This window comes from Dipteris shenzhenensis, chromosome 11 (assembly GCF_047967505.1).
Source record: "Dipteris shenzhenensis isolate YYH24624 ecotype China chromosome 11, Dip_SZ_1.0, whole genome shotgun sequence".
In the NCBI taxonomy this organism is placed as follows: domain Eukaryota; kingdom Viridiplantae; phylum Streptophyta; class Polypodiopsida; order Gleicheniales; family Dipteridaceae; genus Dipteris; species Dipteris shenzhenensis.
This window is the reverse complement of record NC_141606.1, coordinates 19,842,303-19,855,529: the sequence shown is the minus strand read 5'-3', so window position 1 is coordinate 19,855,529 and position 13,227 is coordinate 19,842,303.

The window sequence follows — 13,227 nt, the reverse complement described above, 5'->3', positions numbered from 1 at the left end:
TTGTAAACACAATGTGTTTATTTTTTCCCATTTGATGTGAGCTTCGGGTGATGTGTTCTTAATCGGTCTTTTTATTTAAACATACATACATTGTTTGTGTGTGTGTGTGTGTGTGTTACCTAATATTTCAATGAATCTATATCTCCACTAGTCCATATTCTTAGTCAAAGCTTTTCAAGGCCCTTGGCAACCATTGCTTCATCAAGATTGTGTTCACAATTAAGTTAATGCTTAGAGATGCACCAAATAGAATCAACTTGCAAAGAGAAATCTATTTGAATATTCTAGCTGTATTCTCATTAGAGAATCCAAGGGAACAATTTCTTATCTATACCTTCTATGGTTAAACCGTAAGATAATTTTTAAACTGAGAAAGCTTTTAGGTAGTTCACTTTCTAGTTCTCATTGCAAATTGATACATTTATGTAAGTGTGTACAATAGGATTTAGAATACTATGTCTCTCATCATAAGTCACCCAAGTGTATTCTTCAAGGTTGTCAACATCCTTTTCCACAATTTCATGCCCAAGATTCATTGCAAATTCGATGGAGAGGGGTGCCAACTCACCTCGCATCATCACAACAAGACAAAAGTTAGAACTCTTCATCCCATGTTGTGGAAGCCAAGCTTAAAAGATGGCGCACAGTTGTTATCCATGTCATATCATCTAGATAAACCAAATTCAAACCTTGGCATGTTTAATTAATAGGCAGATTATAGAAAGACCCAAAAATAAGCAAATGGTAATCAGTTTTTACAAAGGACTCCCTTCTCAAGTAGTGATAAAAACTTGTGGATAGCCATATTGCAAGCTACATATCTTGCGTTACATAAGGAATCACATTCTGACTTGAACTAAGAAGTTGTAGATCTGTTGACAAGCTAAAGTTTTTCTTTTAGAAGAAAATCAATCAGACATTTGTAGAAAAAGTTATACCCTCCTCAAAATAGTTAAAAGTTGTTGTAATTACAGCCAGTAAATCATTGCAATTAGCCTGTGTTGGATAGCTAGATATACTTGTATTATTTTAGCAACATATACTTGCACTATTCTAATTCTTCCTTCAAATATCCTGGTGGCAAGATGATCAGAACGCAAAGTATCAGGAAGAGTATAGAAAGACCCAAATATAAGCAAATAGTAGTCAGCTTTACAAAGGACTCCCTTCTCAAGTAGTGAGGGAAACTTGTGGATAGCCATATTGCAAGCTGCCTATCTCCCGATACATAAGGAATCCCATGCTGACTTGAATCGAGATGTTGCAGATCTTTGGACAAGCTAAAATTTTCCTTTTGGAAGCAAATCAATCAGACATTTTTAGAAAAAGTTATACCCTCTGAAAAACAACTAAGAGTTGTTGCTATTACAGCCAGTAAATCATTGCAATTAGCCTACGTTGGATAGCTGGATATCCTTGCACTATTCCAATTATGCCTTCAAATATCCTCATGCCAGGACGATCAAGAGCTCAAAATTCTCTTAAGTGTAACTCCATTTAGTAATCATGATAAGAGCCATGCTACATAAAGTATAAAGCTACACTACTATAAGGCTATAGAAGCTCTAGCACACAACTAGGCATGACAATGTAGAAATAGAGGACGCTTAAAGTATATCAAACATAAGCATATCATTCAACGATGCAATGCTAAGCATCCGTCCAAGCTCATGTATGTGAATTACATGCACCAATTGTTTTAGGTAGGGGTTATCCAAATTATGAGCATTTGAGTATACCATCTATTTGCCTGCTCAAACTAGATGAAAATCCATGCTCAAACTGCCCATAGTCCTTAGTTTGAGCAGTTCGCGTAAGGTAAACTGATAAAAGTTGTAGTACTTGAACTCCTTTCACACAAATTGCCCATAGTCCTCAGTTTGAGCAGATCGAGTAAGCTAAACCGCTTGTCTCTAGTATGTGCAAAACCTTCACCAAAGTGCAACAACATTTAATATCACAATGGTGAAGATTGGAGAAAGGGCAGAGCGTACTCTTCCCTTTTGCAGTTTACAATCTAGATGTAGCATAGCACATAAAAGGAAATGGACAAGCTATCGCAACTTGTTTAAAATGAGTCGTAGAGAAAAGGTAACACCCATGCTGGTCTAAAACCATGAAACAATCACGTCGGGATGAGGTAACAGCCATGCTGGTCTAAAACCATGAAGCAACTAACACTGGGTGCGCAACGTGATAAGGCATTTTAATTTCTAGTTTAGCATGAACTTGACAGAAAGTCATGGACATAGATTCACGTAGAAAGAGCTCTAATAGAAGGCTGAGATTCTATTAATGTAAGAGCTCAGGTAGAGAGCTCTGAACCATAGGAGAGACATAGAAAGCTTGAGCCATAGGAGAACCAATTATGGTTGTGTGGTCATTAAAAGCTAATCTGTTGGGATCAATTACGAGCTGCTCAACTAGTAGTTACCATGGCAAAGCTATTCGCTTGGGGTCGCCTAGAGGTTAATGTATCGTAAACAACCTGTTATCAAATTTTGTGAATGGAGGGGACAAGAAAATGGGCTAAGACCTTGAGTAAAGTTCATGTCTGCTCAGACCTCTAGTAGTCAGCATACGAATGAAAGTCGAGTGTTGCTTCATAGTGGCCCAAGAGTGGAGCCTGCCAGTAGGAAGCATGGACCATATTTTCTCTATGCCCATGCGTGTGCTCTCATAGCATCTCAGTACACAACATAAGATCCCATATTCCCAATAAGCTAGCTAACTCTAAAAATCAGAAGCATCTCTACATTGCCCAAATGTCAAATGGTTGAGAAGAGTCCAACATTCCAAGTGTCTACCTACCTCTTTTCATGTGATTTACCTTTGACAGATTCTAAGTTTGTAGGCACACATGGAACAACTGATAAGTTGGCCAATCAATGCATGTAAATGTCCATTAGGGACGATCTGCAAGCTTGCAACAACAAGATCCATGGAGGGTTGTTGTCAGGTGACTAAAAACTCTAGAACTCGAATGGGAAAACCACAAATCTAGGATGCATTCTGAAATTTGCTCTTGAGGGCATTTCGAAATTCGCACTTGAGAAGCAACCATGGACATTCTGCCACCTAAACAAAAGTGTAAGTCTAGCATAACGTCAGGCGAATGAAACATGTGTGCATGCTTTCTAAGAGGTCAACACTTAGATTTTCAAGTGGGTCTCTCAACCCTGTTCAAATTAAGAGTCCACCTTTCTTACTTGCTTCATTGATACCCTCAAAAGCATGGGCTGACCGACTACTCTAACCTCCATGGTAGTTGCTCGTGTGGTGAAGTCGTTGAGCAGCTGGGGAGGGAGATAGAGAGAATGTAAGCAACCACAAAAATGAGGGTAGTGACAAGCTCTCAATGGAGCATCCAAGCAAAGTAACTCTAGCATCAAACTCTAAAGGATCGTTAGACAATCGAAAGAACAAAGAACAAATGATCACGAAGCACAGTGACAAGCCCCAAGCAAAAACGAATGGTCAACAAGAGATGGTCTGTAGGTTGAGGGAAGTCTTCAACTATCAACATGCCTCAAGCAATAGAGTTCATTTTGCAAATGGAATTAAGAAAAAACGGAGAAGGGAGCTCTGGCATAGGCCAGGTAAGGGAGCCACAAAAGCACTTTGGTAGCTGTGCATAGCTTGGCTTTGACAAGGTCGCAAAACTATGACCAATGCTGAAGAGCTAAGAGGGCCTCCCCGCGTATGCTAGTGGGGCTGAGAGAACCCCACTTAGTAGTGTAGATGAGCAACCTCCCCTTCAGTGCTCAACCGATAGATCTTTCTCCCTAGCACTACAATGCTCTCCTACTATTCTAGTAGTGTAGATGAGCAGCCCCGCATTCAGTGCTCAACTGACCGATCTTCCTCCCTAGCATTGACAGATCTTCCTCCCTAGTGCTGCAATGCTCTCCCAATATTTTGATTTCATGGCTTGCTAGCCCAGCATTGCACTACCGAAAGATTCAAATTGGGGTCTCTAGACTTAGTTTTGAGTGTGACTGGATCAATTCGCCTAAAAATTTATTATCAAAAGTCAATAATACTTCTGAGACATCAGGGCCTGCTTCATAGGAACACAATTTCATGCTACTAGTGAAGCAATTGCAATGCTAGCCCTTCCGCCCTAGTAGTCACACGGGGAGGCTCTCTAAAGTACGCATTCTTCTTGTGCCATTGAGTTCCTCAATCCCTGTGCCAGAGTCTTGGACTGTGAGTTGGGCCTCAAGGCTTCAAAAGTGTGTTGGGGCTCCATGCCCTTTTCGAGATCTGTGTAGTGTTCTTGGTTCTGCGTGCCCTCCTCAAGCAAAAGTGAATTGGTTGCCATGCACCCAATGCACCAAAAGTGCTATAATGCCTTATACTCTTTGAGGATCCATTTCTCTCCTCAAGGGTACTCTCCCAAAGTACTTTATGGTCATCATAACATCTCCCCCATTTTTCCTTATTTCTTTTTATAGAAAAACAATACGGGCAAGGCCTTTATGGGGTCACAAGATATGGGGCTCTAAACCTTGGGTAGCATAGGGATTATTGTCCATATGAGCCAAAGATAATCTAGGGTAGGGTAGTCTCAGTGGTAAAACAAGCATTATGAAGCTTTTCAAGAGCCCCCAGGGAAGAAATCCCAAAGGTATTTTCTCCACCCACTCCAGGAGGGTACAGTGGAATCCATATCCCCTCAATGTCACTGTGTCCTATCAATTATAGGCACACGAGCAAGGTTTACAAAGGTCCTTGGGGCAATGCATTTTGTCTGTGTGTGTGTGTGTGTGAATGCGTGCATGCATGCATGTGTGTGTGATTACGATACCACCCTAACTACTTCATGCATTCCTTTCTTCATGTAATCATATTATGAACCTAGAAGGTTTTAATGAGTAGTGTCATGATGAGCTGTTGGGGCGCCTAAACACATTCTACTTAGAGGACTAGGCCCTAGTACTCCATGGTGGCTCCACTGACATTCTAGCAGGTACCACGATCTTGGACCCCATTCTCCAATGGCTCTTAACCTGGAGCAGCCTCGCCATGGACTTCCCCCAAAAATGGGTCATATACCAGATGATCTCCTATAGGAGGTGGATGTATAACAAGCGATACAGAACTCTAGAGATGGCCTAAGGACAAATCCCTTAAGGGGTGGGAAGTATGGGTGGCTACTGAGAGGATTCATCATAGTAGTCAAATCAGGAGCTATAGTGCTAGGCTCTCAGAAAGAGAGCTACTTTCAGGAGCAAGAGAGAGCACTTCGGTGAGACCTAGCATCGATCGAGTGACTCAGGAGTAGGATCCAAGGTCCTAGTGGCTCAGGGTGCACCGTTGCAGCTGTAAGACCTGGAATCTATGTAGCAAAGTTCTCCTATCACTCTTCGTATGACAAATAGGTCCAGCAGGGCGACAGGATGACTAGACGGTTTGTTAGATCACAAGACCATGGTCTGCAGGGATCTAGCTGATCACCCTTTTGGCTGATTTGTTGCATTGGATCTAGAGGAACCTTTACCTAATAGGGACCATGTCAATAAGTTACTTATTTTGGCTTGTACTATTGATTTCTATAAGAAAGATTGATTTATTTTGGAATTTAAATCATTTACAGAAGGGGAAGAACATACTCTTTGATTTTGTTGGATTGGTGGGATGTAAGAGTGAGTCATTAGGGAGGGATGTTCTTGCACGAGCACAAAAACATGGGTTTTTCCTAAGAGCGTATAGAGTTTCAAAAATCAAGCATTTCCACATGCATGTAATGTGGACTATTCCATTCAAGAAGTCCTAAGAAACTTTTGACTTGTGTGGAAGGTTTCATTGGTGATCTAACTTATGTTGGAGGAGAGAAAGAATGTGATTATGGAGGATTACCAAAAAGCGAGCGAGGAAAAGTGAGGTCTATATTTACTAATGATGCCTTGGCAATGACCTCTATTTTTTTTGGCTCACTCGCTTTTTCTTTGTCGCTTTTTTGGTTAGCTCACTTTTTTTTGCTTGCTTTTTGATCATCCTCAAGAGAGGCTAATGGAGTAGTACAAATAGTTGGGAGAGAAAACAATAAGAATGAAGCTACCACACTCAAGGAGAGAGCTCAAAATAGTAGGAATAAAAATCCAACACCCTGAAGGGGATGGAAAATGAGTGAGAGGGTGGGCATTGATTGTGAAACACAAGAAAGGAGAGAGGAGTAGAGGAAGAGAAGGGCAAAGGATCTAGAGTACGCTACTAAGAGGGAGAGGGGTAGGAGAGTAGATGCAACAAGCCAGAAAATGGAAGAAGGAGCTGTTGAATCAAAGAAAAGGAGTAGGGGAGGAGGGGATGTAGGAGTAGTAGGCTAGTGCAAGAGGCATTACAAGTTGCTACAAGTTTAAACCAACAAAAGGGAGGGAGGAGCTAATGGACCAAAGAAGAGGAGTAGAGGAACATGGGACATAAGAGTAGTAGGCAAGAGTAGGAGTATCCTATAAACAATCTCACCCATTGGGGCCCACCATGGCATTTGAAGAGGGTGGGGTAGATTTGGGGCAGGTGCAAAAGGTAGGTGGATTGCAGAGGGTGAAGCACAGATTAAGGGAAGGGGGGGACGTAGATGGGTCACGTGGCCTCATGTGTGAGGGGAGGAACCAATGGGAGCTTTCGTCATCAATGCCTAAGTGCCACCTCAGCATGCAATGGGCCCACATAAAGGAACACTCCCATTGGTCCACGTCAAATCCTTCCCTAATCGCTAAAGATTAACAACCACCACTTATTTGGGGCCCTTTTGAGAACCCAAGTCTCCACTAATGAAACATGAAACTAATTGCGATAGATGTAACTGATGCAACAATGAGAGATATTATAAGAACAAATCCACATAGAATAAGCATTCAAATGCCAAGCCAAGGAAAAGGGAAATATCAAATCATCTTGGTAAAAAAAAAGGTCATGATGCAAACAAAGGCATGTAAATTCTCTTGCTCTAGACATTGTTTTTATTGTAACATAGTAATATGGGATTTTTACAAGAAAGGTCATGATGCAAACAAAGGCATGTAAATTCTCTTGCTCTAGACATTGTTTTTATTGTAACATAGTAATATGGGATCCACCAATAATACAATCCATGACGAATTATGAGCATTATAGTAACACAGCTATGAAAGACAAGCAACTACTTTTCGAAATGTACTAACATCAACAAGTGTGTTGCTTTTTATGAGAACTATTTTGGTGAGCTTTTCTCGATGAAGAATTTCAATAGGCTTTTACTAATTGAAGTGAAACTTATAATGCCATGCAATTTTTTCAAATAGAAACATATTAAAAAGTGACAATGATAGGTGCATCAACGTTCTTTTTCAATTCTATAATGTATACTCAATCTTCACAAAAACACTTGGAAATGTGATATAGTAATACCTTCCTTATAGACTATTAGAAATTATGTTGATTACTTACTAGTTTGATTGATTAATTATTCCAAAATATTTGATTATTGACTTCTTTCAAGAGGAATTATCTAGGGCATTCACCCCTAAGAACTAGAATATGTCATCTACTTCTATATTTAGACCTTATGAACATAATAAAACCCCCTTATAGTATCTATATGGATACATGCAAGAAGGTACTATTACCCCCTTTCCTTACATATTAAGCTCTTATACAACCCTTTCTTTAAATATGTGTAAGGGTTATCCAAGAGCTTAGGGTAGCATAAGAATATAGGCATTATTTCGAAGGGAAACTAAGATTTACTTATTTATATGTACCATGCGGGATTTATATATCAAGTCCCCTTGTGTGATCCCCATCTAAGGAGGACATGGAAAGGTATGACCTACATTAGGTGAAGGGCTCAAAGAGAAGCCATGTGAACTTATTGTTCAATAATTTTTTGGCTTGAGTTAAGAACTTTGGCTTCTAAAATGTAGGAATCACTTTTACTTGATGGGATGCTCATTTGACCAATTAGAGGATAATTCAAAGCCTTTTGGGCATTGAATTCCTACTATTAATTTTATTTTGTAAGCCATTATTAATATTTATACCCCTATGTTGAATGCACTTGCTAGTTTACATACCTCCTCTGACCTCCCCTTGTCATAAGGACACCAAACCCCTTTTCCCTCAAAACCCACTTACCCCCTTATGATTTATATACAAGTTTGGAACAAAATGAAAAGGGGGTTACCTCTTTGAACCCCCAAAACACATGTATATACACTCATCTAGTACCATAAAAACATCCTTGTTAACCCCACGAGAGGTGCTATGTAAGCTATTAACTCAGTTATGCACTCCCACAATTTTTTTGATTATCAAAAAAGTAAAAAAGTTATGATCTAAATTTGATGATTGTTTTTACCATTTTTGATCCCTCTCTTTCTCTCATACTCCAACTATTACAAGGTCCTTTGTTGAGCTCAAGAGTGGATAACAATTTATTTAATTATAGATAACTAAATAAAGGTGTTGTATGAATTCACTGATTGTGTTCTCCATTTTAGTACCTCTCTTTCTCTCATACTCAACTGCTACAAGATCCTTTATTTAGCTCAAGTGGGTTAGGACTTCAGTGGGTAAGGGCACAAGATGGGGTCTAAAACTTGGTGAAGGTCCTAGTGTTGGATTGAGGACTACAACTTTTTGTTATAAGCTACAAAGCAATATCATTGGTGACAACCACTTAGCATTAACCTAGACTTAGTGAAAAATATATCCTTAACTCATAATATACATCCTTAGTGAGAATATACATCCTTAACTCATAATGCAAAGAGCAACACTACACATTACATTGGATTGTAGGCTATCCTTTGTACATAGGTATGGTCAGGTACCTTCTTTCTATAAACACACACTATTGTAGGCTATCCTTTGTACATAGGTATGGCCAGGTACCTTCTTTTTATAAATACACATACACAATGATTAAAAAAACAAACTCTACCATGATTATGCAACATATTACCAAGCTTACAGAAGGATATGTATATTTTAGTTGCATTTAGAAAAAATCCTCTGTCAAGAAACTTCCAACATAGTAAGGCTAGTATTCTGCATGTGTATGCATATATTGCATGTCTATCCTAATTGCATAGACTTTGGCAAAAGGAGGAACATGATGTGGCCAAGGGTAATGAATTGGTTGAGTTAGGGTATATATACAATTCTTATTTTTATGGAGGGATTACATACTCCACATCCCTATGTGCGCTTGCTTTATTTAGTATTGTTATGCCTAAGTTAGGTCTACACCCACATTTCCTCTATTTCTTTATGATCACTCAATATCATGTCCATACAAACTATCATTCATTCATGATAATGTGCCATAGTTGGTTGTAGTATTGTGCATACACATTCTTTTGGATTTAATATTAAAAAAAGTCATTTGATTCTACCTAACAGGCAAGTTTCAAACTTCCTCAAAATGTGATTCCCTTATAATATGGATGAACACTATTGTGTATAAAATGGGTAACATTGTGCACAAGCGAGAACTAAATGGAACATTCCTTTTTCAAAAGTAAAATTTTGATACTTTTTAAATCATAATTAAAAATTCTGTTACACAGTATTCCATTGGAAAGAAAATATGCCAAAAAAAGTCCTAAATTTAAGCATATTATTCTTAGCAATTTTTAAATGTGTAAAAATTCACATAATTTTAAAAAACACACAGTATATTCCTTATGGTTTGCTAACTTTATCAAAGGAATTGAAAAGTTGGTCAATTTCTTGATACAATGATACTAAAAAAAGATGAACATCAAAAGATTCCTAGATAACCAAAAACGATGTCACTCTACAAGTGCATCCTCATCTGTATCAACACCTACAACTTCATCATCATCAAGGTCATTGTCATGATTTGATGATGATTGAGAAGTGGATGATCTATTCTCCTCCACACTATCAACAAGAACATTCTCTTTGTCCCAGTGAGGACCTAGTGCCACTTCCATTTGCAACCATGTGAGTCTAGAGGAGGAGGATCCAACAAGATGTGTCACATATGATGGAACTTTCTCAAAGAGGATATCTATTGTATTCTTCCTTAGGAGTCCATCATTTGTAAGTTGAAAATCATAAACAAGTATGTCTACTTCTCCAAGATCCAGAACATCCAATCATCATTGGTTGTTGGTATCCCTTCTTGCCCTTTTCTTTTTTGGACATTACACTATTTTTGGAGCATATTTTCCTTTCAATGGATTAACATTCATAGTCCTAAACCACTGCACAATAATGGAAGTTACCTATCCTGCATAGACTTTTGAATTTCCATCACTTTAGTAATCTAGAATGGATGTTGAAGAGGTTCCTCTTGAGCAAGAGTTGCAATAATGGATCCAACCTTCAAATCTTGTACAAAACTTTCCTACATTTCAGTGATCTCTTCTCATTTTTCACAAGATTATCATGCATCGAGATACATCTCTTGTGTAAGTACGTTGATTAAAGCTTCAACCTCAAGTGATAGACTATAAGGTTGTACAACTTGTTCTAGAGAAGGACAAGGTGTTGGCCATGCAAAATCATCACACAAAGTAGTAGTGTTACTCTTGAACCTTTCAAGGATGAGGGCTTGTTCTTCAAAGAAATTATTCCACTGCACTCCACTATCTGCACTTCTAGAGTACCTTTTTGCCTTCTCTATCAAACCTCTCTTCTTAGACATGCGCCTTTCATAGTCAACATCCCTCCCTTGAGCTTGTGCCTACTTTACCTCACTCTCAATGACTCGAGGTTCTTACACTGAAGCATGAATTTCATGGACTAGAATGAAAGATAGAAATTGCAAGGCATCCATGGGTACCCAATCTAGGGAAGAGGCATATTGCTTACCATATAGATATGTTCTTTGATCTACTTTTCTCTTTATGAGAAATTGATGCTAAAAGCTCAAGTCATTCAATATCTTGTGCAACATTCATCACTTGGTCCACCTTGAATAAATCTCCTAAAATCATAAGTCTCTTTCAAGTGACAAACTTGAGGCCGCATAGTATAAGATTCTTTCACAAGATCCATCATCTTTTCCAAAGTGAAGGCATTATTTCTTCCAAGCTTCTTGAAGAATGTACTAAACATTTGATCTATTTGATCTAACTTTGATCTTATCAACCACTTCCTTATCCACAAGCATGCACAAGTACACAAGAAATGCCTGATTTTTGTTTTCTCTTGCTGTATTGTCAAGTTGGATATATAGGGTTCTTGGAAAGGGGCCTTCCCATGATGTGAGAATGTGATGAATTATTGTGATTAAAAGATTTTCATCATTATGCATATTTGGATAGGTGAAAAACACCTTAGCTTGGAGCCTTTTGTGATACACGAGACATCCCATGAGATGCATTTGCACAAATGTCTCTTCCTTCTTTTGGAACTCATAAATTGAGGCAAACATGTCTTGTTTTGATCCGTACCATCCATAAAGATACCAAGATAACTTTCCAAATTCACAAGCACTTTCTTCTATGCTTTGCCAACTTTGATTATTCTTGGGCTTGGGCCTGTTGCTCTCTATTCTACTTAAGAGTACTGTTGGTTTGATCTGCATGCCAAAACACTCAAATACTATTAATAACAGGCATCTTGGATGTTTTAGAAAATAAAACTATATACCCTAGTACCTTGTTCACTTGAGGTCATTGCCCTTTGTCATCGACTCTTGAAGTTTGCACATACACTACATTACCCCGATTCTCACTTTTGTGGGGATCTTCACATTATTAAAGAAGTTCTTCCACAATCTACTAAAATGGCTATAGCTAGCAAACTATTCATTGCACTTTGACATGTCCTCCCTGTGGAGTGTGAAAACCTCATATCTTGTGTAATTATTGACCAAGTGCAGTTTTACTACTTTGGGCTGCACTTTTGCATTTGAAGCAAAATAGCTTTCCATCCATGATAGGGTCATATGTCTAATAGGCCTAATTAGAAATGGATTCCTAAAACACGTTGTTCTCTTTTGTACACCTACAAGCCTTGCATTCTCTCCGAGCTAAAAATGTTTTTAAAGGTTGACCTACAAATTTGCATACTCCCTAAACGATACTCCACCTACTCATTCTTTAAGGGGGTGATTGCTGCATTCAAGGAATAATCGTGTTCCTCACGATTCAATCCAAAGTATTGTGTCCTAACAGCTTTCAACTTTCTCACACCTAATTTCTCCAAACAATTTTGAAGACACCACATAGTTGTGCATGTATCCTTTACCTGAGCCTCTCATATGTCAGGAATTGCATACTTCTCCTACTGTAACTCATGAATATTTTGTCAATGTGCATCCTTCCCTTTTTTATTAGGTTCTTTGGAGAGGTAGCTGAACTTTGTTCAGCTTATGAAGGCGAAGGAACAACTGAGACTGGAGTTATCATAGGCAACAATTGTGCATCCATATCTTACGTGGTAGTAGAATGACTTTAGGCCGGCGCTAATGACTTTGGCATTGTTGCAATACTTCTTTTGGTTCAATCTTATCTAGCTCATGTGAGGACACTGAAAGATTCATTTTCTCACCAACATATTCAAATGAGGAGACAGACACACTCTCACGACTGCATTCTAGGTTGTATGAGGAGACTGTAGTTTCATGAGGGCTGATGAAGCTTGTATTTTGAGATGAATTTGAGGAGCTTAGAACATAGCTTGAGATCGATATAGAAATCTTGAAGATTGTGCACAATCACAATGAGGAAACGCCTAAACAAAATCCTGGGATTGTATATAGACAAATGTCATCTAGGTTTATTTAAACGAAACTCTAAAAGTTGACACCATGAACCAAACCTAAAAGTTGGAACCCAAAAAGGAATAAAATGATGTGTTTTTTTCTTAGGTCCATATTTTGGAAAATACATATTTTAGAAGGTAAAAACCTGGACATGAAAATGTTATCCATTTTGAGCCCAAAAATAAAATGATTTTTCTAACCCTTTTATTAGAAAAAAATGACTATTTTCTTAATTTCTCAACAATTGAGAACTTATGTCTATGCAAGCCCCTTGGCTATTAGCTATCCCTTGTACTTGTTGAGCATCTTGTTAGATACTTGACCTTGTATATCTACTTGGTCCCTATGATCTTGCAATTGGCTGGCCTCATATCTAGATTCCTCTCAATGGATTCCAATTTTATTTCCATTATGAATTGCTAATCTGGGTTGTCCTTTGCATATTTTAAGAACCTTGACTCTTGAATCATTTTGACCTCTTGGACCTCTATACCACATTT